The sequence below is a fragment of the Pezoporus occidentalis genome, unplaced genomic scaffold, assembly GCF_034315485.1.
Source record: "Pezoporus occidentalis ecotype Australia unplaced genomic scaffold, CSIRO_AGI_Poc_V1 ctg195, whole genome shotgun sequence".
NCBI classification, from domain to species: domain Eukaryota; kingdom Metazoa; phylum Chordata; class Aves; order Psittaciformes; family Psittacidae; genus Pezoporus; species Pezoporus occidentalis.
In genome coordinates, this window is record NW_026913800.1 from 586,198 (window position 1) to 608,256 (window position 22,059).

At 42.1% G+C, this 22,059-nt stretch overlaps 1 protein-coding gene across 3 annotated transcripts in view; it reads left to right on the forward strand.

Annotated features, from left to right (window-relative positions):
- The first annotated feature begins 4,667 nt into the window (after positions 1–4,667).
- Positions 4,668–22,059, forward strand: part of SVIL (supervillin) — a 144,349-nt gene continuing 126,957 nt past the window's right edge. For 2 of the 3 annotated variants that reach the window (XM_062617380.1, XM_062617381.1), the window contains exon 1: positions 4,669–4,794. The gene's annotated coding sequence lies outside the window, so the exon portion shown is untranslated. Of the gene's footprint in view, positions 4,795–22,059 lie in introns of all 3 variants that reach the window. The other variant, XM_062617379.1, reaches the window with a different exon arrangement.

Consider the following 22,059-nt stretch of genomic DNA (forward strand, 5'->3'; position numbering starts at 1 on the left):
CAGTGATATGAACAAGCAAAATTGAAGACCTGCAGTAAAGTATAAAAAGTGTCTTTCTATACTGGGCATGAAATTGAATGCAAAGCATATGCTATAGCATAGATTCTTTAAACAACTTTCTCCAAAGCCATCTTTTTCATGGTAATATAATTTAGGTGATGAACACACTTGGATAAATGCCATATAGGCCACAAACCATCTATCTGCTCTACCAAAAGAAACTGCTGTCCCAACTTATCCCAGCTTCCTTTGCAACCCCCCTCTTCATTCTTTCCAGTGCAGTAATTGCAATAGCACTCACATGAGTCAGGACTTACTCCAGAATTCTCCACAGCTCCTTATACATAGGGGTATATACTGAAAGTATCTCCTGACAAGCACGAAATCTTTTGGGGATTATGTTGCTGTACCCTCTCCCCACCTGCCCTCTCTCTTCCCTTTATTTTTTGGTGCTTATGAGATGGATGGTTAGTATCAGTTTATTATTACTAGTTTTCCATAGACTTTCTCAAATGTCAAGTGAATCTGATCCGGAGTTCAGGACCATAATTACACTGGACTGACTCCAGGAACTCGTAAATAAACTGGTGGTGACTGCAATGGCTGCCAGAGCTCTGTCATTCTGCTCTTGTGAGGGTGGACAGAGGCTTTGGCTCTTTTCTAAAATTCTACACTTGCCCCAGAGTTTTTCACACCTTCTTTTAAAAGACCCTAGGCTTCCCCACTCCAGTTTGGCATGGTCTTATACAGGAAGAGAAAGCTACTAGCCTGCTACATTGTTGAACACACTCCTTTAGAAAAGCGGCTGAAATGTAGATTGTTACTTCTTCCGTCCCTCCCCGCCTTGCTTTCCCCAGATGTGAAAACCTGGCAGGAACAGACATGTTTCTGTCTCTCTGCTCTGGCCGATTTGTTGACATTAATAGTTTACACTGGGCTCTACAGTGAGGTACATCTTTATATATCGACTATGCTGAGCTACAGAGGTCAGTTCCAAAGCCTGGCAAGAAAGTCCCTTTAAGTGTAGAGGTGACTGAATTCAAGATCATGGATTTAAAAGGAGTGGGCACACAACTCATTCACAGGCTTGGCTTACTAAAGTCTGAGAAGTTTACTGGTAAATTTAAATGTTACCTTCAAGCGTGTTTCTAATCATATCAATGCATACACCGCACAGCATCTGGTTACAGACCAGAATCTCCACCCAGGGCAGGCTTGAACCTAAAACAACGCTGCAGATGTTTATTTACCGATACCTTCAACACTTCTTTTTTTTTTCCCCCTGAAAAACTTCAAATAAACTACTCAAGCACATCATGTGAGCTGATTCAGGATATGTAACTGTTCGGGAACTGGTTCCTTTCCTTCAGCCTCATCTGCAGATAGAACTAGTCCCCACATCAAATGGTACAGACAGCAGTGAATATCGCAATTTGCACAACTTTATCTACAGTGGGTTTGTACCAGAAGCTAAAATAATTCCTGAAATCAGAGCTAATCCTGAGCACAGACAAGACCTCAGACTGCTAACTAGTTCCAAATCTTTTTACAATGTGAATACTTTCTTGCTGCCAATGAGAATGAGATGACCTTTTTTTTTTTCATGCAGGTCACCCTAAGGCAAGCAAAGAGCAATAGTATTTCATCAGTGCTATCCTGGTTCATATTCATACTGGTCATATAAAGGTGAAAGTTGCTGCACTCCTCTGTAACAGGCTTAGTCATTATGCCTTCTGCAGAGTACTTTTCAAAACAAAGCAAAATACTTCACAGAGTGAAAAACACTGAATTCTCTGCAAAAGAATGCCATTTCTTTCCTATATCCCCACCCCAGGGATCCCCATTGTTTAAATAAGCATTTGCTTGTGCCCCAAAGTACAGATGTTTTTGACTTCCATCATAAATCAAACATGCTTGTGTCTAACACATTAAAAAAGTGGGGAAAAACATCTTTTTAACTGACATGGATTAATATGGTTGGTCTGACCCAGATTATACTTCTTTAGTAATCTTAATTCTTTGCCAGTTCTTCTGGGAATAAAAGATTCAACAATGTAATTGTGTTTCCCTTTACTCCCTTAGAATTCAAATAAATATTTTATTCCTTTTTAAATGTAAATTTGAAATAATCATTTATCTGGATCATGGATTAAGTTTGCAGGAGATGGCAAGGACTGTACCTAAAGCTAAATCCAGACAGAAAGATCAGTTCTGAACAAGGGTGAAAACAGAGGTTTTGCTGAATAGGTTGCAGGTTTCCAGCTGTAAAAATTCCATCAAGAAACCATTCTGATATTTGAAAACAAATAGGGACAGCATCATGTCAATCACAACAAAAGCAAATTTACCATCCTAATTACTTTTTTCTCCCCTCCACTCAGCCAACCCTCTCAGGCCTGTGTTACATGACATATTTTTCAGGATCAGAATTCCATCTCTAAACTTCGAGAATTCCAGTGAGAAGGTGCTGCCTTTTTTTCCTTAAGAAAAGGGAAGGCCTTGGATAGTTTCAAGAACGGATGCTGGACAGCAGGACAAATTTTATTGAAAGACAGCAGGATACATTATACTTTTGATACAACTTTTTCATCCAAGGTTTTTAACCTTGTTATGGTTTATGCCTCCTTTCCATGCTAGCTTTCTTTGTTTTCTCCCTCAATCAGACTGGAAGGACATGTCTATGCTTTCTATTTGATGTGGGCATCATGTAGCTGCACAAAGTAATTCACAACCGCTAGGCAAAGGCATGCACCCACACCACATCATTATCCTGCAATTAAGAAACCTCTGCCTGCCACAAAGCTATAAACCCCAGCAATATCATTTCAAGCTAAGTCCCCAGTATTCAGTTCTGAACTCATCTAGAGCACAAAGCCACTGTAGCCCTGCAGACTTTGCAGTGTGCCTTGGGAAATAATTTGTTGGGTGTTGATTTGAAAGTTTTTAGGTTTGCCTCATCTTAGCATGTTTCCACACCTTAAGATTTTTTCCTGTTTCTCTGCACAGACTTCACACACATATGGAGAAGATGGCTCTGCTCTTGCATATGCAACTGAGTAGAACAGAAACATGTATTCTGTTCACTTCCATATGCTCTCTACCTAAGACCTCAGATTTAAAATATCCTTCAAATGAGTCCCCCTTTGGTAATTCTCTATGAGGTATGTGCTGTGGTCACGTTCCAGGTTGCATCTTGTCAAGTGAAGCAGGAATCAAATTCTCCACATAATTCACTTAGAAAACGTTTGTCTAAAGTAAAAGATTAACGTGAAAGGAAGATAAAAAGAAAGGATAATTCAACCTTCTGTTAAGCGTCATAAAATCTTAATACTCTGTTTCCCTTCTACTGTGTGGAGAAATACCTTTACTGCACCACTGAGGTGAGGTCTACAACATCATAATTGTATTTTGTCCACCTTCCTAATGATACTTTGATTTTAAACATGTGCATCTGAGAAAAACAAACAAAAAACAAAACCCAAACTTCTCCCTTTGAAAAGTGGTGATGACTTTCTGCTTCCCCCAGCTTTTGCACCATGTGGTCCCAGTAGTAGGGAGAAAGCAGGACAATCACTGAATCGCTTCTCTCTCCAGGATCTGCTCCAGCCCAGCAGGAGCAAACTCTGCAATTTGGTTGAGATAACCTGGAAGGGTTGTACAAGTTAATAAAGAGACAAAGTCATATGTAGACAAAGTTTATATCTATAAATGAACACCGTCCAGAAGCATTGCTAGTGTAGGGAGTCATCCACATACTTATGTTAACACAAGAGCGATGCCATTGAGCCCTGTCTAGCTCCTTCGTTGCACTGGAGCTCTCTCGTTGGGGCCTTATCCCGTTTAAATAAATAATTAAATATTCTTTTATCCAAGCATGATGGAAGGGACCCAAAAGCTCCCACCACACTTCATGCTCCCCAGAGAGGCTGTCATGATTAAATGAAGGGGAAGGTCAGGTGCTGGGTACCCTCACACCTGAGCAAGGGGTCTGGTGCATGACGCCTCCCTGCGCTCCCGGCAGGCCAGGCTGCCGGTCTGAAGTGCATCTGCCACGGACTCGCTCTCCAAGGAACGGATGTGCTGGGACATCCACCTTGACAGCCAACGCCCCAAGGCATTCACCCGCAGCATCCTCGGCTCGCTGCGGCGCTCCCTCGAGGAGTGGCACCCCGAGGCCGGCGTGGACGGCGCTTGAGGCAGCGCCCAGCGCTTCTCTCGGGGCTCCGTCGAACCTCGGCCTTACATGGTAGCCGGCTGGGGCACGCAGGGACTAGAAGGAGCTGGTGCCGCTGCGTTACCTCGACCTCCACGCCAGGGCTTCACCCCAGCGCCGGTGGCCTTGGGCAGGTGACCCCGCAGAGGACATTCGTGCCCCTGGCGGGGCTGCCAGAGCGGGTCACCCGGAGAGACCCCCCGGCCTGTCCCCGGCCTGCCGGGCGCGGCCCCTTTAAGGAGTGGGGCAGCGCCTCCAGGAGGCGCACGGAAGCGGGGCGAGGCGGGCAGGGGGCGCGGGGGCGTGGCCGGCGCGAGGGGCGCATTCCGCCCCGTCCCGCGTGGGGCCGTTGCTTCCCGCGCTGCTTGCCCAGGCGCTCCCACCGCCCCTTCCGCCGGGGGGCTGAGGTGAGGAGAGGGGCGCGGCCCCGCCCCGCCCCGCCGAGGGGGCGGCCCCTGCCAGTGGGGGGCCGCTCCGCTTCCCCCGCCCCACTCCGCCCCGCCGGCCGGCAGGAGGGACGGACTGACCGACCGAGGGAGGCCGCTGGAGGCTGTGGCTGTCCCCGAGCCGCCGGCTGTGAGGTGAGTGGTATCGGCGGTCGCGCTCACCGCCCCTTCCCCATGGCAGGGAGTTCCACGGAGGGGCCAGGGCAGGCGCTACCCCGGGGCACGGCCACCGCCTTTGAGGAGTCGATGCGGGCGCCCCGCTAGCCCAGAGAGCGAGTTTCCGTCGCGAAGGTGCTGCACGAAACTTCCCCGCGTTGTTGCCGCCGGGGCCGAGCTGTCAGTCGGCTTTGGGCGCTCTCCCTCAGCGTGGCGGCAGCATGGGGAGGGATGAAGGGCTGGCGCCCTGCCTGCCGGGCAGCGGGTTCCCGCACCTGCTGGCGAGCGGCAGCACCCACCGCGGGATCTCCGCACGGTTTGCCCCGGTACCGGCGGAGGGGAGCGGCGGGACAGGCTCGGGGCTGGCGGGAGGAGTGAGCTGGGGGCGCGGGAGAGGGGGCTCGCCCGTTGCTGCTCTCGAAGCAAGGGCTGCTTTGCGGCGGGGCTGAGGCGTTTGTGAGGGAGTTTTGTCTCTTTCAGCTTGGGGGAAAAAAAACAAGGCATCGGCAGCAGCAGCGTGCACGTGTGGTGTAAAGAAAGAGGGAGCTTATGATGCTGGTTTGTTATAGCACAGTGGGAAAGGCTGGGGAAATCAACAGGGTACTTGTTTACTGATGCACGGAACCTCTTTGGCCCAGAGCCCAGTAGCTGATCTGGAGAGGTTGAGTACTTACCTTCCCTGGCTTAAATGGGTCAGCAGTGGGGTTGCAGCTTCCTCGGACTCTTGTCCAAACTCCTGAAAACAATTAATATGCTTAAAAAGGGAGGAAACAATGAAGTATTGTGATTAATAGGAAAGAAATGAGTAGGGTTTGCTGATAGTTATGCGTGCAGTGCTTGTAGGATTTTACAGAGTATGGATACCCAGTGCTGCAGAGCTGACTCCTTAACGACACCTTTGGATCTGTTTTACTAATAATGCTTCTTAAAGTCCGCACGTGATGATGGATTATAACTCTCTTAAGAGAAACTTACGTGGTCTTGCAAAGTGTGAGTGTACTCAAGTTTATTACTTGGCAGGGGACCGCAGCATGAGGCCTGGGAAGCAAATAGGAAGTGAAAATTATTCATTTAGTCTTTATACTGTTTCTGGGTCTCCAACAGTTGTTAGTGTCATCACAGACTGATCTGGGGTCAGATAGCATCTCATGCTGAAAGAGCACGCATCCTGGTAGGTACATAGTTCTGGGTGTGTGAACAGCCCCTCTCATAGCTTATGGAAAATGTTCTGAACAAGTCTGGTTATTTTTATTGTGGCAAGTGTGTTTCTTTAAGAGTAAACCAAACTATATCATACTGAAAAATGTTCCCAGCCTTTAATTATCTTAATCTCTTGTGTTTGAAATGAAAACAAAAGCCACTTGAAAATGGAAACCTCTCTTGACTGATTCACGTGATTAATGAGGTTTATGACAACAAAACGGTGTGCAGTGTTACTACGTTGAGGTGTCATTACCTCTGACCTGAAAGTGCACCTCAAGATGAGGATATGCTGACCACTGGCTGTGTGCTGCCCTTTGTAAACATCGGCTGTAGAGGCGCAGCCTGTGTTTTCAGAGAAACGTCCTGGTTTCTTGATGATCCATGCCAAACCTCCACAAGATGGAGATGCCTGTTGTGGAGGCAAGAGGAAGGAACAGTGGTAACGTGGTCAGCTCCTACACAGGCCTTACAGCTTCCCTGGTGGGACGTTTAGAGGTTTGATATGTCATCCTGTTTTCCTGTGGCTCTTGAAGCATCAGTGAAAGGGCACATCGGGCCATAGGTAACAGCATGGTGAGGTGCACTACAGTGGTTTGCTCTTTTTAAGTTCTGCTTTGCTTACTTGTCTGAAGACTTTCTCAGATGTTACTGTATTAAGAGAGATGTATTCAAAATTCATTTCTTTGCTATCCTGATGGGAAATATGCTTCAGCTTTCACTTTAAATGAGCTGAGTGTTAATTATAAGACTTGAAGAGCTGTATCCTAGTGTGGAGGTGCATGCCTGTAAATTTATCTGGCCATAATACCATAATTAACCTCTCTGATACAGGCAGGACCAAGGTACCTGTCCTGTGTAGAAACTTATAAAAGTGCCACAGGAAAATTCACGCTTTTCAGCAGTGAAGTTCTGAACAGAATTCCTGTCTTCAGGTGAATGTAAGCTCCTGCTTGGTGCAGCCCGACTGTAATCCCCTGGGGGGATCATTTCACACTCTTTGTTTTCCTGGAAAATTTATAGCTCCCAACTGCACTGCTCAGTTCTGTGTGGATACAAACCATGCTGACTCATATGTTGAACTGTTGCAGCCTTGCTCCATGTAAACACAAGCACACTTCTAAAATATTTAATTTGCAATGTCCTCTGTGGAGAGCTATCCCACAGCTCCTGGCGGAATTCCCAGAAGCAGCCAGATTCTGGGGTACTGGGAGTTTCAAAGGCCATTGGTGCCCAGCGGGGTAACCGTCTGAACTAGTTTAGTGTAGTTTATCCTGGCACTGGGACAGTTTGAACTGAGCAGGTATTTAATCTTGCTTAAAGCAAGTCTGCTTTGAACAATACTTGGTATGTGTGTAAATGATTTGAAGCCTGTTGGGACATGGCTGTCAGGAGATCTACATGGTAGGGAAATTTCTGTTATGACAAATAAACTTTGGTGTAGATGTACTTCCTAAAAAAAATTTTGAAAACCTTATCTGTGTGCAGCTAGAGTAAAACCGGGAATAAGCTTTTAGAAGATTAGTTTTCTAAGTTCCTCTGTGGCAAAAAACAGCAATAATTCTTTTGTGAAAGAGATGAGTTTGTATTCATATGTAAAATGCTTGTTAGAAAGAGCTCAGAAAGATGGAAACTAGCCATGCACACAAATACGCTGGTAGATCTTTTAATTGAAAATAAACTACAATATATACTTTGACTACAAAGAAAGAGAGCGGAACCAAAGAATTATTTCCAGGTGCACTTATTTTGTCTCTACCTGCTAAGTACATCACTGGAATTTTAAGATAAATACCTTCTCCTTTAAACCAGTAATTAGTTTAGTGGGCACTAATTAATGAGAAATTAGAGTTCCTTGCCTTTTTGTGGGGTTTTTATTTGGTTTTGGATTTGTTTGAAGTATTATTGTAATCTTGATTGAAAGAGTAATCATTATGGTAAATAGGGAGAGTAATATGGGAGAGGTTCGGTGCAGATTATAGATGGTCCAGATAATTTGCATCTCACTTGGTCGTGTAGGTTGACTGTCAGTGCGTTACCTGTAACCAATAAAAACAATCTGTTTGCTTCACTGGTGTCATAACTCATCCCAAAATCCTGCACTTGTATGGAGCTTCCAGTCTTACCTTTGTTTATTTTGAGAACAGGACTTTAGAGACGCTGGAGTAGTGAGATATGCTCAAACCTGGATAAATCTGGGTAGCAGAACTGCCTCAAAACTCTGGAGAAAAAGTTCCTGGTGAGGCTCTAAAGCTTGTATTGAGGTGCCTTTTGGATACAAGCCATCGCTCCCTCTGCCACAATGTGGCAGCACTTGTAGCAGTTCCTAACAAATGCAGCTTTAGTGCAGCTGAAGAGCAGATCTGTGCTCTTCTTACCTGTACTAATGGTAAGCACTCCTGTTACTGCTTTGCCTGCAGGAGGAGTGCTTAGAATAATACTGGTTTAGTACCAGAAGAATCTTTTCTGGAAGTATGATTCAAATCTTATTTTTCTTCTTTTATCAGTACAGATATTCCCTTTATATGGGGAATTTCTTGGAAAGCTTAATTCCCAAATTGATTTCAGTAGAAATTCTGTATCAGAAACTTGAAATTGAAGCGTACAGATGTGGCATTTTTGTTGCTTAGGTGTGCTGAGAGATGTGCTTACCATTGACAGAACCCCATTAACTACAAGACAGAATCTTACAACTGGTATTTCAAAATTCTTTTTACAGTGGCTATTAGTGGCATTTTTCTTTGTGAAAATGAAGGAGATAAAAATTTGTGCCTGCGTCTGTTATTGTTGCTATGACAGCTGTCTTTGTCCAGTTTTAGCTATCATATTCTGAATAGCTCTTAGCTGGGATTGTAACATTAATGGCTATGTGCAGAGGAGGTAGAAGAGGAAATATTTCAATGCCATCTCCTTCTCTCAGTCAAAAAATGTTTCTTTTGAATTACACTATTTTTGAACAAGATGCAGTGGGTTGAAATGTTCCATTACTAACTCTGTTTTGGTGCCTAGCAAAATTAGGGGTAGTACAGTTGCAGTATAAAGTAGCAGCTAGTTTGTTAGCAGTATTTAATCATGGTTTGTCTTGAGCAAGACTGATGATACCACTGATATTGTGCTTCCAAGACTTGAAAACTTGTAAGATCACTTGAAGTAAGGTGATGCAATTTTTGTGCAAGGTCATATACAAAACTGTGTTGTTTTCAGGTGTCAGTTGTGAAACAAGCACATGCTCCTTGCAACATGCTCTCAGTCACTGCGTAAGCAGCAGCAAACAAGGGCTGTCCCCCTTCTTATGTATAAGCAGGGGGATGTATTGTCTTCCAAGTGCCAACTGACTTTTACATCAATGTGCAAGACTGCTGTAAAAAAAGCTGTAAAGTAGCCCACTTTTATTCAAACCCTCCTTTCCAGCAAACTGAACACTAACTTCTGTGTAGTCAGTGTCTATATTAAGAGCTTATATATGGCTGTCTTCCTCATGCTAGCTGGAAAATACTGTCACAAGCGAAGGTTTTTTTGTATGTTAGACGTCAACCTGTTTGTCTCAATAATGCATTGTTGGAAACCGTTGGTGGTAAACTAGCAGCAGTTTGAAAAGCTCTATGATCCTAATCCAGACCTGTTATAAAGGGTAACTTCTAACACAGAATCTTGTACGGTTTAGTGCAGTTGGAGGGCCATCTGTCTATTTTGGAAATCAGACTGCTGCCTTTTAAGATGAAAGCAGTATTTCTGCGAATATGAACTCTTTTGTATCTCCTCACTGTGCCTTGTCTGGGGGAAGGAGCAGCTGTAATGCATTCGCCAGACCTGCATTTGGCTGTTGCTGCCATTGTGTTGTGTGTAAACATGTACCATTATTTTGGATCACATAGCAGCCTGTTCAAAAGGGTCTCGCATTCCCCAGCTGTTCTGCAACTTTTCCATCTCTGAGCTTGCCAGCTGCTTAATACAGGCAACTGTAGCTGCATTTGTTTCTGTGGTGTAAAGTATTAAGTGGAGATAAAATTGACTTCTTGTTAAATACTAGGTGCTGCGAGCCCCTCTCCCCTTTCTAACGGACCTAAAAGAAAAGTAGGCAGTTCTTACTGCATAAAAGTTCTCAAAAGTTTTCTTTGCCACTAGTTGTACAGACTGTATAAAAATCTTATTTTCTTAGATTTGGCACAAGTATGAAGTACAGTTGTGTTTACATATACATGAACATTCACATCCTGTGGTAGTAGCTAATCGAGAAGAACTGGGGTATGAAAAGGTGCCCCTTAAATCCATGCCAACAACTCTTTTGTTTTCCCACTTCTCTGAACAATGTTCAGTTTTAACAAGGCATCCTCTGCTCTCTTGTCAGCCAATTCCTTCATTTACCAATGCTTGAAACTTGAGTTATATTTCAGTGGCAGCGCTGCTCATATCAGATGTTGAGGAAAGAATAGGGGCCCTAAAATGCCTCCAGGTGAAGACCATTGGCTGAGCCCTTCCTGTGGATTTTTCCATCCAGCCTGCTGCCCTGCTATGAAAGGAATAGGAAATGCCTGGAAAAGGTTTTGTGTGGCTGAACGCCTCTTTTCTGCAGCAGTGAATCTATAATCCATCTCCCTGCAGATACAGAGCTTAAAAGGTAGACTATCTTCCTGTGGTGAACTTCAGTCAAAGTTCTGAACAGAGCAAATTGAAGCACCTTTAAAAAAGGGGAATCATTCTGTTAATGACTAAAGTTACTGTTCTAAACACTTAACCTGTTGTACAATGTCAGTTTGAAACTCTGGGTCAGAAGGAGCATATGCTTTGTTGCCGCAGGAGATTGTTAAATATAGCGATAAAGGTAAGTTTTCAGAGGCTTGAGCTGGTTTCATTAACTAGTAGTCCATACCTCCATTCAAGGGGATAAATGAGGAGTTTTTTTGAAACATATTTAATACAGTTTGTAGTTGAAGAATGTAAATTTAAATTTTCTGGCTATGTGAATCATGTCATGTCAAAGGGAATGACTTGTGCATTCTTGCAGTTGATAACAGAAAAGGCTGCCTTCTTTGCCCCAGGCTCCTAGTTACGCTTTATAGCTGGTCTGAAAACCCTATTATACAGACAGGAAATTTTCAGGTGACTGTAGTTATATTTCTTTTTTCCTACCTTTTCCTTTTCTTTTTTTTTTTTTTTTTAATCCCCCCTTTACAGGGCCTACCCTGTCCTAGCTGGTTTTGTCTTGTGTTCATATTAAACATCAATACTACCTAAATTATGCTAATAAAAGGATGACTCTGGCTTAATGATAGAGCATTGCCCTGTAAAAACAAACCAAAACCAAAAAGTGAAGTCTCTTGGTTTAAGGTAGTGTATTTCAGGATCTGTTTTTCATATCTCTAAATAGCTGAGTTTGAACTTTCTATTCTAATGCTAGTGTCTTAAAAGAAGTTGAAACACTGTCTTTGGCCAGATGCTTGCTCTTGTCTTCTGGAAAATTACTTTTTCAAGGTGAGTGTTGGAGTACTGGATCAGTATTTGTGTAAAGTTGTAGCAGAAATATAGGCTGATAGTTTGAAATGATCAAATTAGTTACTTAGTTACATTAGTTGAGCAAAGTTGTGGATATTAGCTTAGCTTTAATACAGAAAATGTAGAAATGAATGTGTATTCTGGATTCAATAGCTATATGTGTGAAAAGTTCTTCAGAAAACATAATGGTTTCTCATCCAGAACAGCAGACTTCAAGACACACTTCAGAAATAGAGGAAGACAACACTGAGAGCAGGGAGAAATTGGTGGGGAATGGAGGAGGAACATCTGTCACAGAGAAGCTTAGAGTGTGCTTCTTAATTGTCTTTATTTTTCTTTTTTCTTTTTTTTTTATTTTTATGTGCTACTGATTAAATCATAAACCCCTTTGGTTGGGAATGGACAAAGACAAGATTGGGAGCACTGGAATTTGAGAAGTATGAAAGTAAGGAGGGGTTGGTTTGTCCTCAACTGAGCAGAGGAGGAAGACGGTATCTGGCTGTTAAGAGATGTTCAATTATTAAAGGCTTTAGGAGAAACAAATACTTATTTCTCACAGAAGGTGGTGGGAAGTCAGGTGATAAGACTTTAAATGGCAGTAAATTGCCAAACATGTTTAAAAGCACCCATCTCTAAAAACTGTTCTTAACCAAGTTGATGTAAGTTCTGGAAAGGCATAAAAATAGAGCATTGGAAAAATTTATTAGTTTGTTGGGTTTTTTTCCTCTTTCTTTTAAATGAAAGGTTCTGTCAACATTGTTCAGTTGGCTTAAATTTGCTCCATCCCCTACAGGGGAAAACATTTATTTTAAAGTTTCCTCTAAACTTATATTACTTCTCAGCCAATTTAAAGACATGTCTGTCTAATGCCTTCCAACTCCAGGAAAACTGACAACCGTAAGACTTAGCAGAGGAAGAGACCTTGTGGATTGCACAGGAGAGCAGCGTTTTCAGCAGCAGGGAAATTGCTGTTCTGAAAATATAACTTGAATTAATCCCTTCAACCTTTGTTTCCTTTTGCTGTTGTTAATGATTTCCTTTGCACAGCTAGTGGCAAGTGCTGCTTTGCCTGCTTCACTTCACTGACTCTTCCACTGCTCTGTGAAACTAAGAATTATATTATGTGTTAATTTAAAGACAGAAATAGAGCAGTGGCAGGTGGAGCTGCTTCCCCAAGATGCAGGCTGATGTGTGATGAGAGCTGTCACCTCTAACTTGGGCAATTTAAGTTGTTTCTCCCCAGGGTGGTCATTGCAGCTCTTACTGTGGGTTGTCCTGTACACTGGTGAGCTTGGGTGCCTGTCATCTCACAGGTTATGGGGTTCATGACTGCCCTGTATGTAGCTGATCAACCATGTGTATGCCTGCTCACACACAATTGTCTCTACCGCTGGAAAGATTCAAGGGCTTGAAAGAAGCTTACTTACACGAAAGCTTAAATAATGAACAAAATTACACAAAGAAAACAAAGTGTATTTACTGAGGTAATACTGATCAGTAAGGATCTGGCTTAGTTAGGCAGTTGTTGTTATGGTTGCCTGTTACAGTTACTTGTGTTCTGGATGCTTTGCCTTGTTTCTGCCCTGCATGTGGGGCTGCACTCCCATCTCTAACCAGCATTTATGTGTTAACTGCTAAAAAGTAGTTGTTCCTTCTTCTCCTGTCTTACTCCACAAGACTGCTTAGCTTATGTATTCCTGATTAGATCACACTGTTGGTTTTAGGCTTAAATTACTTAAGTTATTTTGCCATTTGCGGTTTAGAGTATACACTGTGACAAATATTACTTCAAAGGCATTTCTACAAAACTTGACCCTTGCAAAGCTCAGAGCAGACTCCCCAGAACTCTAAACACCCTGCAGGATTGCACCAAACCTCTCCTGAATGCTTTCCCCAGTGCCCGTCCTCTTCCCTCCTGTTATATTGTAGAGTGCCAATAGTAGACAGACAAAGGACTTGGTTGTTGGCTTTTCTTTTTTTCTTAAATACCCTTTTTTGTCTTGTCTCCATGATATTTGGTACATGCCTGACTTTATAACTTGCATGCAAATGCCTATTTTTGTGTTGATTTTGTGGGTTGGCAGCAAAGTCTTTCTGTTTTCCTGTTGCAAGCAAAAGCCTGGAGTATGGAAATAAGTTGTTTATATGGGTTTGTGGTATGGAATGCAAGTTTGATTCTTCTAGCATGAAATTAAGTTAACTCTGAATTTAAGTGGCGCTGAACCCAGCAAAACAACTTTCAAGGATTTATATTAATAAAAGCTAACAGTAGCATAACTAACTACTGCTAGGTATGCATTTCAGGATCTTAAAACTTGTGGTTTAAGAGGGGAATGCTCAGCTGATACTTCTGTAATGAACTTCATGTCTGAAATGCACTGTGTAGTGTATCCTGCTGGATAGTACAGCTACAGACAACTTGAAGGCATTTGTGTGGGCAGGGAGATGGCAGATGAAACATTCCAGGTGAGATACAATTTTCCATTCCTTGGTTTGGGAACCTAATCCTCCTTCCAGTAAGGAGCTGCAAAAAAGAAGATACCAGTGATTTTGTTTCATCTGACTTTACTATTGGAGTCTTGACCTAATAGCATTTTAAAAGAAATCTTTAAAAGCAGTGTTTGGTTAGACTCTTTCTGGGCTCCCAGGAGGTGCTTGCCAGCAATGAGCTGCTGAAATCAAAAGCAAAACCCCCAAAGGGCCATATATATGTGTGAAGTAGGGAAGCCAAGGACCAGAGTGGTTTTGTGCTGAACTTCAGCCTAGCCAAAAGACCTTTCCAAATGCAATAAAGAGGGCGAACACCTGAAATACTGTCTTTGAGAATTATTATCACTTTCAAAATTCCTAGAGTAACATACAAATGTACTTTCATGATGCAATAGTAGACGGTGTACTTCCAATAAACTGTATGCTACTGCATTAAATGTTTCTTTTGCAAAGACTGACATGAGAACTTAAAAGCAGGCCAGTCTCTGCTGAAACAAAGCAAGTAATCTTGGTGTTACAGAGGTTAGTTTCTTAAGGAAGCCTGAAAAAAAACCTTTCCATGAACAAATTGGTATGAATTGGCATTCTTTCTTGCACAGGAAGCTGCAAATTCTTATTGTGGAAAACTTCTAACTCTTGTAAAACTGTCATTAGTTTTGTGTATTAAAGTTGTTCAGAATGTTCTAGTTTTTGTGGTGTGGCCTCTAGAGAGCTGCTGTAAGAAATGCTACTCTTGATAAACAGTAGATCACTTGCTCAAATGTTTCCAGTCACTTGTATTCACTGTGCGTGCTATTGGGCTTGAATATTTGTCAAATACCTACTAGCCTGAGACTGTCTTTATTCCTCAATTATTTTTATCCCCTCAAGTCTCAAAATATGACAGTTGTAGCAACTGAACATGAGCCCTGTATTAAATACAGCAATGTGTTTGATGAGTTGCTTTGTTAGGGTTTCTGCTTGTGGTGGTTGGGTAGCTCCTTGGATCAGCACGACTCAGCATGCACATGTGGATGCATACACACACGCACATGTGGGCTTGTGTGTTCTCCTTGGCAACACTTGGCCAACACTTGTGTCCCATGTCAATGTGACTTGCATATCACCACTGTGTGACGTGTACTACAAGCTGGAAGCTTCAGGTTGAAAATTTGCTTGTTGTATCACTCCACTGGGACTGTACTGAGCATTCCTCTTTTTTTTTTGTTATGCTGGTCTCTTTCATTATGACCCAGTCTTCCCAATCTCTCTTTCCCTCTCCACACCCAAAACCACTCAGTTTTTCAGACTTCACCTAAGATATCTCTTAACTGAGAACTGCATCCTTAATTTGTTCCTTTCAAATACACTATCAAGAGTGTAACTCAAATTACACAGCACATTCTTCTTGGTTTTCGTTTTAATGAAAGGAGAAAGAGCAGTGGGTGGGAACGTAGCAAATTATCTAAGATAGCAGTGATAAAAGTGATTTTTATTTTATTTTTATTTTTTTTTTTTGCATGCAGAGCAGGCAACTTATTTGAAACAAATTTATCACGTCATCTTCATTAATGTTTTATACTTTCTACTATTCTGGAGTGTTAGTTGGGCTATTAAGTACTGGAACATTACTGCTGCTATTTAAGGCAGGACATCTGTCATTATGTGTCTAGAGTCTGATTTCCCCAAGCCTGAACAATTCTTGTCTTTATACGCTACCTATGTAGCTGTTGCTCTTTCTGTGACAGAAAAATACTGCAAATAAATAGAGCTGCAGAGAGGTTAAATGACTCTTTGAAAGACTGTGATTTCTGAGAGTAGAAGCTTGCCAGTACTTCTGTCTTGTGTTGTCTGGACAATGCTTTGGCAGAGTTTTAGGAATTTGCTAAACTAGGCCAAATTAACTTTCCTTTCTGGTCAGGCATGACTTTCTGTACTGGAAGGGTGTACACAAAATAAATTTGTGCTTCTCACAAATGGTGTTAACACTGTCTCATGCCGCACACACCAAGGCTTCTGGGATCCAGCCACAGCAGCATCCTGTTTGTGTGCACCCTTGGCTTACTCCCTTGCTTCTGGAAATCATGGCTTGCATACCAGCTTCCTTGGGTTTTGGGACTTCTCCCTTGTGGTATCCTCAGTGTTGGGTGCCCTCTCAGTTGCGGTTTATATCCCAACAGCTGTTCAGTTTGGACACTTTCATTGTAAATTATATTTACGATATCATGGTATTATTCAATATTCCCTGCACAGGATAGTGAGGTTACTCTGTGGAGCTTCAGAACTCATTCCTAGCAGGGCAGACTTTGCAGGGTAACCTACAGAAACTATTTCCCTTTTCCCACTGAAACCCTACTCTGAAAACTTTATTTCAGAGGCAATTTTAATGAGCTTTGAAACCTGCATTACAGTTTTCAGTCCAACTCTTTATGTGTGTGGCTTTGCAATAATACCATTTTGAGGATGAAGTTTTATGAGTCTAACAGCTCCCTATTCCTCCCTACTTTCCCTCTTCCCTTCCTGCTCCCAGCTGTATGCCTGTGCTGGTAACTGAGGTGGTTCTAGTCCACTCCTTCAACTTTGTAAGCTGCTTTATCTCGGGTTTTGGTTACTGGGTCAGCACATCAGTGTTCTGCTGTGTTAGTGAACCAAGGAGGCTCTCAGACCTTCAGTTTGTGTGTGAGTCAGTGCTGTGGGGAATCAGCCCAGCTGGGAATGGGGGCAGAGAAGGAAGAGTGAGCTGGTAGCATAAGGCCCCATCGTCAGCTCCTGACTTCAGAGCCTCAGTCTTCATGCTGTTGGGGCAAGGTGGAGCACAGTCAGACTGGACAAAAAATATGTGCTCTTCATGGTTCACTTAATCTAATGTGGATCCAAGTATGAGCATGGGATTTCCCATTGCACTTTTCAGCTTTGCTTTGACAAATTAGAAGTTTTTAAATGGAACACTGAAGTAGTGTTTACTTGAAGCTTAAAATGCTGGAATTGGTTTGGGTTTTTTGTTTGTTTTTTTTTTTTTTTTTGTTTGTGTTTTTTTTTTTGTTTGTTTGTTTTGTTGGGGGTTTTTTCCTCCCTTTATGTTTGTGGCTCCTTTTCCCACTTATTTTCTTAAATTATTTTTTTGTTTAAAGGAAACTTTATACTTCTGGGGGAAGATCACAGCTGGGAAAGGCCAGGAACTGTTGCAGCTGCATAATGTTGTTTGGCTCTGTTGGATTGTAACTGTGTATGACTGTTACTAATCTAAAATCGCAGATCTTTTACTTGTTCATCAGATTGTAAAGGTGCTATGTGACCATTAGCATCTTTCAAAGACATTAAGAATTGCTGTATTTTGGAGTTACAGTTGTCATGGTGACATGACCGTGCTAGTGGGGTAAGTTAAAGAGAAGGGAAGAAACGCTAGGGAGGAAGGAGACTTGGCATAACTACTTGGACCAATACAAAGGCCATAGAAAGTTTTGGGAAGCTTTGTTAAACTTGAGCTGAGTACTTAAAATTCTACTAGAGAGTGATGTGTGCTATTGAACCTGATGGCTTTGGCTGGAGATCATCAGTGAAGGCCTGCTTTTTCACCTAGTTTTGCAATTGCGGATTTACTTTGGCACAAGGGAGATAAGTGTCTTGTTTGAGTTAGCAGAGTACCAGTGTCTGGAAACATTCCTAGCAATTATCTGATTCCTAGCCTTTTCTGTAACTGCTCAATAGTGTTACCAACATGTATTTGGCAATAAAAGTTATGACAACTTGCATAAACTCCAGGATTTTTTAATGTCTCAAAACCACTTGAATATGCGGTAAAAAGTGGTGGTTTGTAAACACTGACTTGAAACAAAGTAATTGGATTTAACAGGAAGGCTCCCTGGATTGTCAGTTTCAAGTGTGCTGGCTTCCTAGGAACTGCCAGCTGAGGTTAACAAGGCTGCTTCTGCTTGCTGATTTTGTGGGATTACAGTTGCAGTGTGGTAAGTTGACTGCCAGCGACTAGACCTGCACACCTACCTCACAGAACAGGAGCCTTGTCTCCTAACACATCATCTTCCAGACCAAGATCTCGAGTTCAACCAAGATCTCTAGTTCATTGCTAGGCTTTGTTTACAAAAGACACCTGGGCTGGCTCTGTTGGCTGCTGCAGGCATTGAATTGCTCCAGTGATTTAGAGAAGGCTGTGCTGTACTAGCAGTATGTTCTCCAGGATAATTTATATATACACTTTTGACTAAAATAAAAAAGGCACTATCTTCTTATCAAATTTTTTTGCCTTTTATAAAGTAAATTGAAGTATTTGAGTTGAAAACAAAACAATTGGATTTCTCACTTCATTCTGGCAGCAGATGCACATCTGCTGTGCAAAGGGGAGACTCATAGTTGTGTTAAACTCCAGACATGGGAGGGTGTTCTACATTACAGGTGGATGAAACCAGTTTCAGAGCCATCTGGCAGAATGCAACTGTTTGACTGCCTTGAACTTTACTTGTATAAACCTCTGTCATAGGTTTCATTTTGAGGAGTGGGCTGAAAAGATCCTATTTTATTTTTTTGTATTTTACATTATTATCTGGTGATATTATTGTCCAGAATATTACATAATTTAGATTTGAGATTCAAACTCAAAGTTAAGGTAGTGTCTCCACAGTAAAGTCTATGTTGTTCAGAGATGTTTCAGTTTTAACTGTTAACAGAGGTGCCCTCACTGCTCAGCTGAGCTGCAAGGTTTGTTTGCTGAGCACTGCTTACAGCACTCTAGTTGTTCAAGTGCTATTTCTGGTGTCTCATAGCACCAATGTATTTAACTTAATAGACGTGACACGGAGGACCCTTATCCTGAAATGTGCTGCTAGAACTTCGTTGGACTGATTAGGTTATGCTCATAAATACTACTCTGTATTTTCACCAGATTTAATTGCACCATCTGTTTAATTCTATTTAAATAGCATGCTTGAGTTAAAGGAAGGGGAAGAAACCCAACTGACTTTGATCTTTGAGCACAAGATCTGATATTATTTGGTTGATCTTGGCAACCAGAGTATTGTATTGCGTGCTATTGTTTAGAATAAACATGTATTCGTGTGTGTATTTGATTCACAAGAATCACTCTTATGTTCCAGTAGTCTTAAGCACTTGAAGGTCTTACTTCATCTTGTCTCCTGCCTTTGCCTCACTTCTTTTCTTTCTTGTGTGGTACTATCCATTTCCAAAACCTTGGAGACAGGCTTTCAGGTACAGCTCTTGCTTTCAGGTGTAAGTCTTCAGTCTTGTTCCATAATTGTGCGGCGAAGAGAGCTGTATCAGTTGTTTTGGAGGAAGCTTGAGATGCTTTGAGGCATTGCAGATCAGAAGATGATCATAGCTCTGTAAGAGTACCTTTCTTCTTCAGTGTGATATAATGTTGTCACTTACAGAATGAGCATTTTTAAAAATTCACTATAGGTGAACAGAAGTGCAGTAAGCTACATGAATTCAGTGTGTCCCTGATTATATTGTTTTGTTAGAAAGATAACTTCTTTTAATAACTTTAGGAATTCTTACATTTCTTGATGTATTTTTAATGAAGTTAATTTCATTAATAAAGGTGATGATTTTAGTCATGCTGTCATAAGATGTTTAAGTGCAGGAGATAAATCTAAATTCTTAATTTGAATACATTCTTAAGAGATTATCTGAATAGGCCAGTGCATGACCTACTGGTTAATGACCATGCAGCATTAGACTTGTCTTTCTGCCTTGTTTGAGAGAATTAAAATTTTAATCCTCCTCCCATTTCTGAATCTGGCCTTTCTGGAGACTGTAATTAGCTGTGACTGTTACCTTTGGTAGGATATTCATCTGTTTCTGTTTTGGATTTTATGGTCTGTTTCTGTCGTTAGTCAGTTCTTGGGTGTTTGGGGTGTTTTCTTTGGGTTTTCTTTTGGCTGTGTGTTCTTCCCTGACTTGCTCTGAAGACTTCATTGCTAGACATTCAGGCTATGTCCAGTTGATCCACATAGTCCCAACGGCCAAGATGTCTTACATTCTGTTGGAGGTGGATGATGTGCTTATGTATTTTAGGATGATACCTAGTAACCTGACCAGGAGAGATGACTACAGAAAAAGGAAGAGGAAAACAGGATTCTGAATTATGTGACCTCTTGCTAGCTTTAGGGAAAGAGCTGCTGGAAAGCAGGTATACTTTTAAGAGACTGCTTTTCTATTATGGGTCTCTTAGGAGCTGCAGAATTTTAATTCTCATTTGAAACTTTGGGAATTACTCTGCTCTTTCTGGTTTTATCCAGATACACAAAGCAATCTTGCCATTGTTGTGCTGACCCAATGACTGATGCTGTTTCAGTGCAGAGTTGTAGTAATTGCTAGTTTAGGTTGGTCAGGAAATGGCCAGTCTATCACTACTATCCCTGCCAAACCCAAATTTTATTCTTTCTTTGTAGACATATAAAAGGATCATGTGCTAACACTCTTTGCAAAGCAGATCTTACAGTACAGCTGGGTGTAACTGAAGATCAGAGCTACCTGCCAGATTTTATAGTTCATGATATGTGATGGATCAGCTGGAGACCGATCTAATGGAAACTTCATTATTGTACTGTTGAAGACTTTGAAATCAACCCTAATTGACTAATTCAAATGGGAAGGCTTTTAGTCAGCAAAAACTTCAAACGTAGTTTGTCCTTCCCTCCCTTTCCAGCTTTTTATTCATATAGGACATTCCTAGACTTACTACTTCCACCTTGGCTGGCCAAGCACTGGAGCTGCCAACCACTGCATCACTTCTGCCTTTTCTGATCTCCACCAAATCTCCTTTAGCCATATTTGCAGCATCTTTCTTTTCCCTCCAAAAGAAAGCATGTGTGTCTTATTTGTATTTCATTTTTTGGTTTATGCACTGCAGTAATTTCAGTGGAGTGGTGCAAAAGTGTGGGTTTGGAAAGAGGACATGAGTTATGTAAATTATATTGTCTCAACAAATTTTACCTCTACAAGTAGAAGCCCAGTGTTGGTCAAAACAAAACAAAAAAAAGCTCTTGCAGACTAATTTGGAAAGCTTGATGTTCAAAATTAGACAGTTATTACATGTAGAACTGTCTTTTTAAGGATAAATATATATATATGTTGTTAATGCTTGTGACACCTGTCTCTGTTACCCATTTTGTCAGTGCTGGCAAGTTCAAAACTGCAACTGTTGCTTGTGATGAGCTGGAATTGCAGTGGTGACACTGCTGTCGGCTCCCTTGTTACCTGTCTCTTTCTGTGCTTGATGCAGCAAGTCTGTTAAACAGTTGTGATAACTGCTGCCTCTCAGCATGTAAGAAATTGTAGGAGTAGGATCCTCTCCTTCCCTCTCAGGGAAGTTGTGAATGCTCCATCCCTGCTGGTTTTCGAGGCCAGGTTGGACAGAGCCTTGGGTGACATGGTTTGGTGTGAGGTGTCCCTGCCCATGTCAGGGGGGTTGGAACTAGATGATCTTAAGGTCCTTTCCAACCCTAACTGTTCTATGATTCTATGATTCTAAGTTCATCATCTTTGAGGCAGTGAATAAGTTATGCTACTAATGGCTTTGGATTAAGTAGAACTGAGGAGTTCCTCACCTAAAATGTCATAGAATCATAGAATAGTTAGGGTTAGAAAGGACCTTAAGATCATCTAGTTCCAACCCCCCTGCCATGGGCAGGGACACTTCACACTAAACCATGTCATCCAAGGGTTCATCCAACCTGGTCTTGAACACTGCCAGGGATGGAGCATTCACAACCTCCCTGGACAACTGATTCCAGTGCCTCACCACCCTTACAGTAAAGAACTTCTTCCTTATATCCAATCTATCAATGGGTTTTAAACCCATTACCCCTTGTCCTGTCACTACAGTCCCTAGTGAAGAGTCCCTTCCCAGCATCCTTATAGGCCCCCTTCCGATATTGAAAGGCTGCTATGAGGTCTCCACGCAGCCTTCTCTTCTCCAGGCTGAACAGCCCCAGCTTTCTCAGCCTATCTTCATATGGGAGGTGCTCCAGTCCCCTGATCATCCTCATGGTCTCCTCTGGACTTGTGCCAACAGTTCCATGTCCTCCTTATGTTGAGGACGCCAGA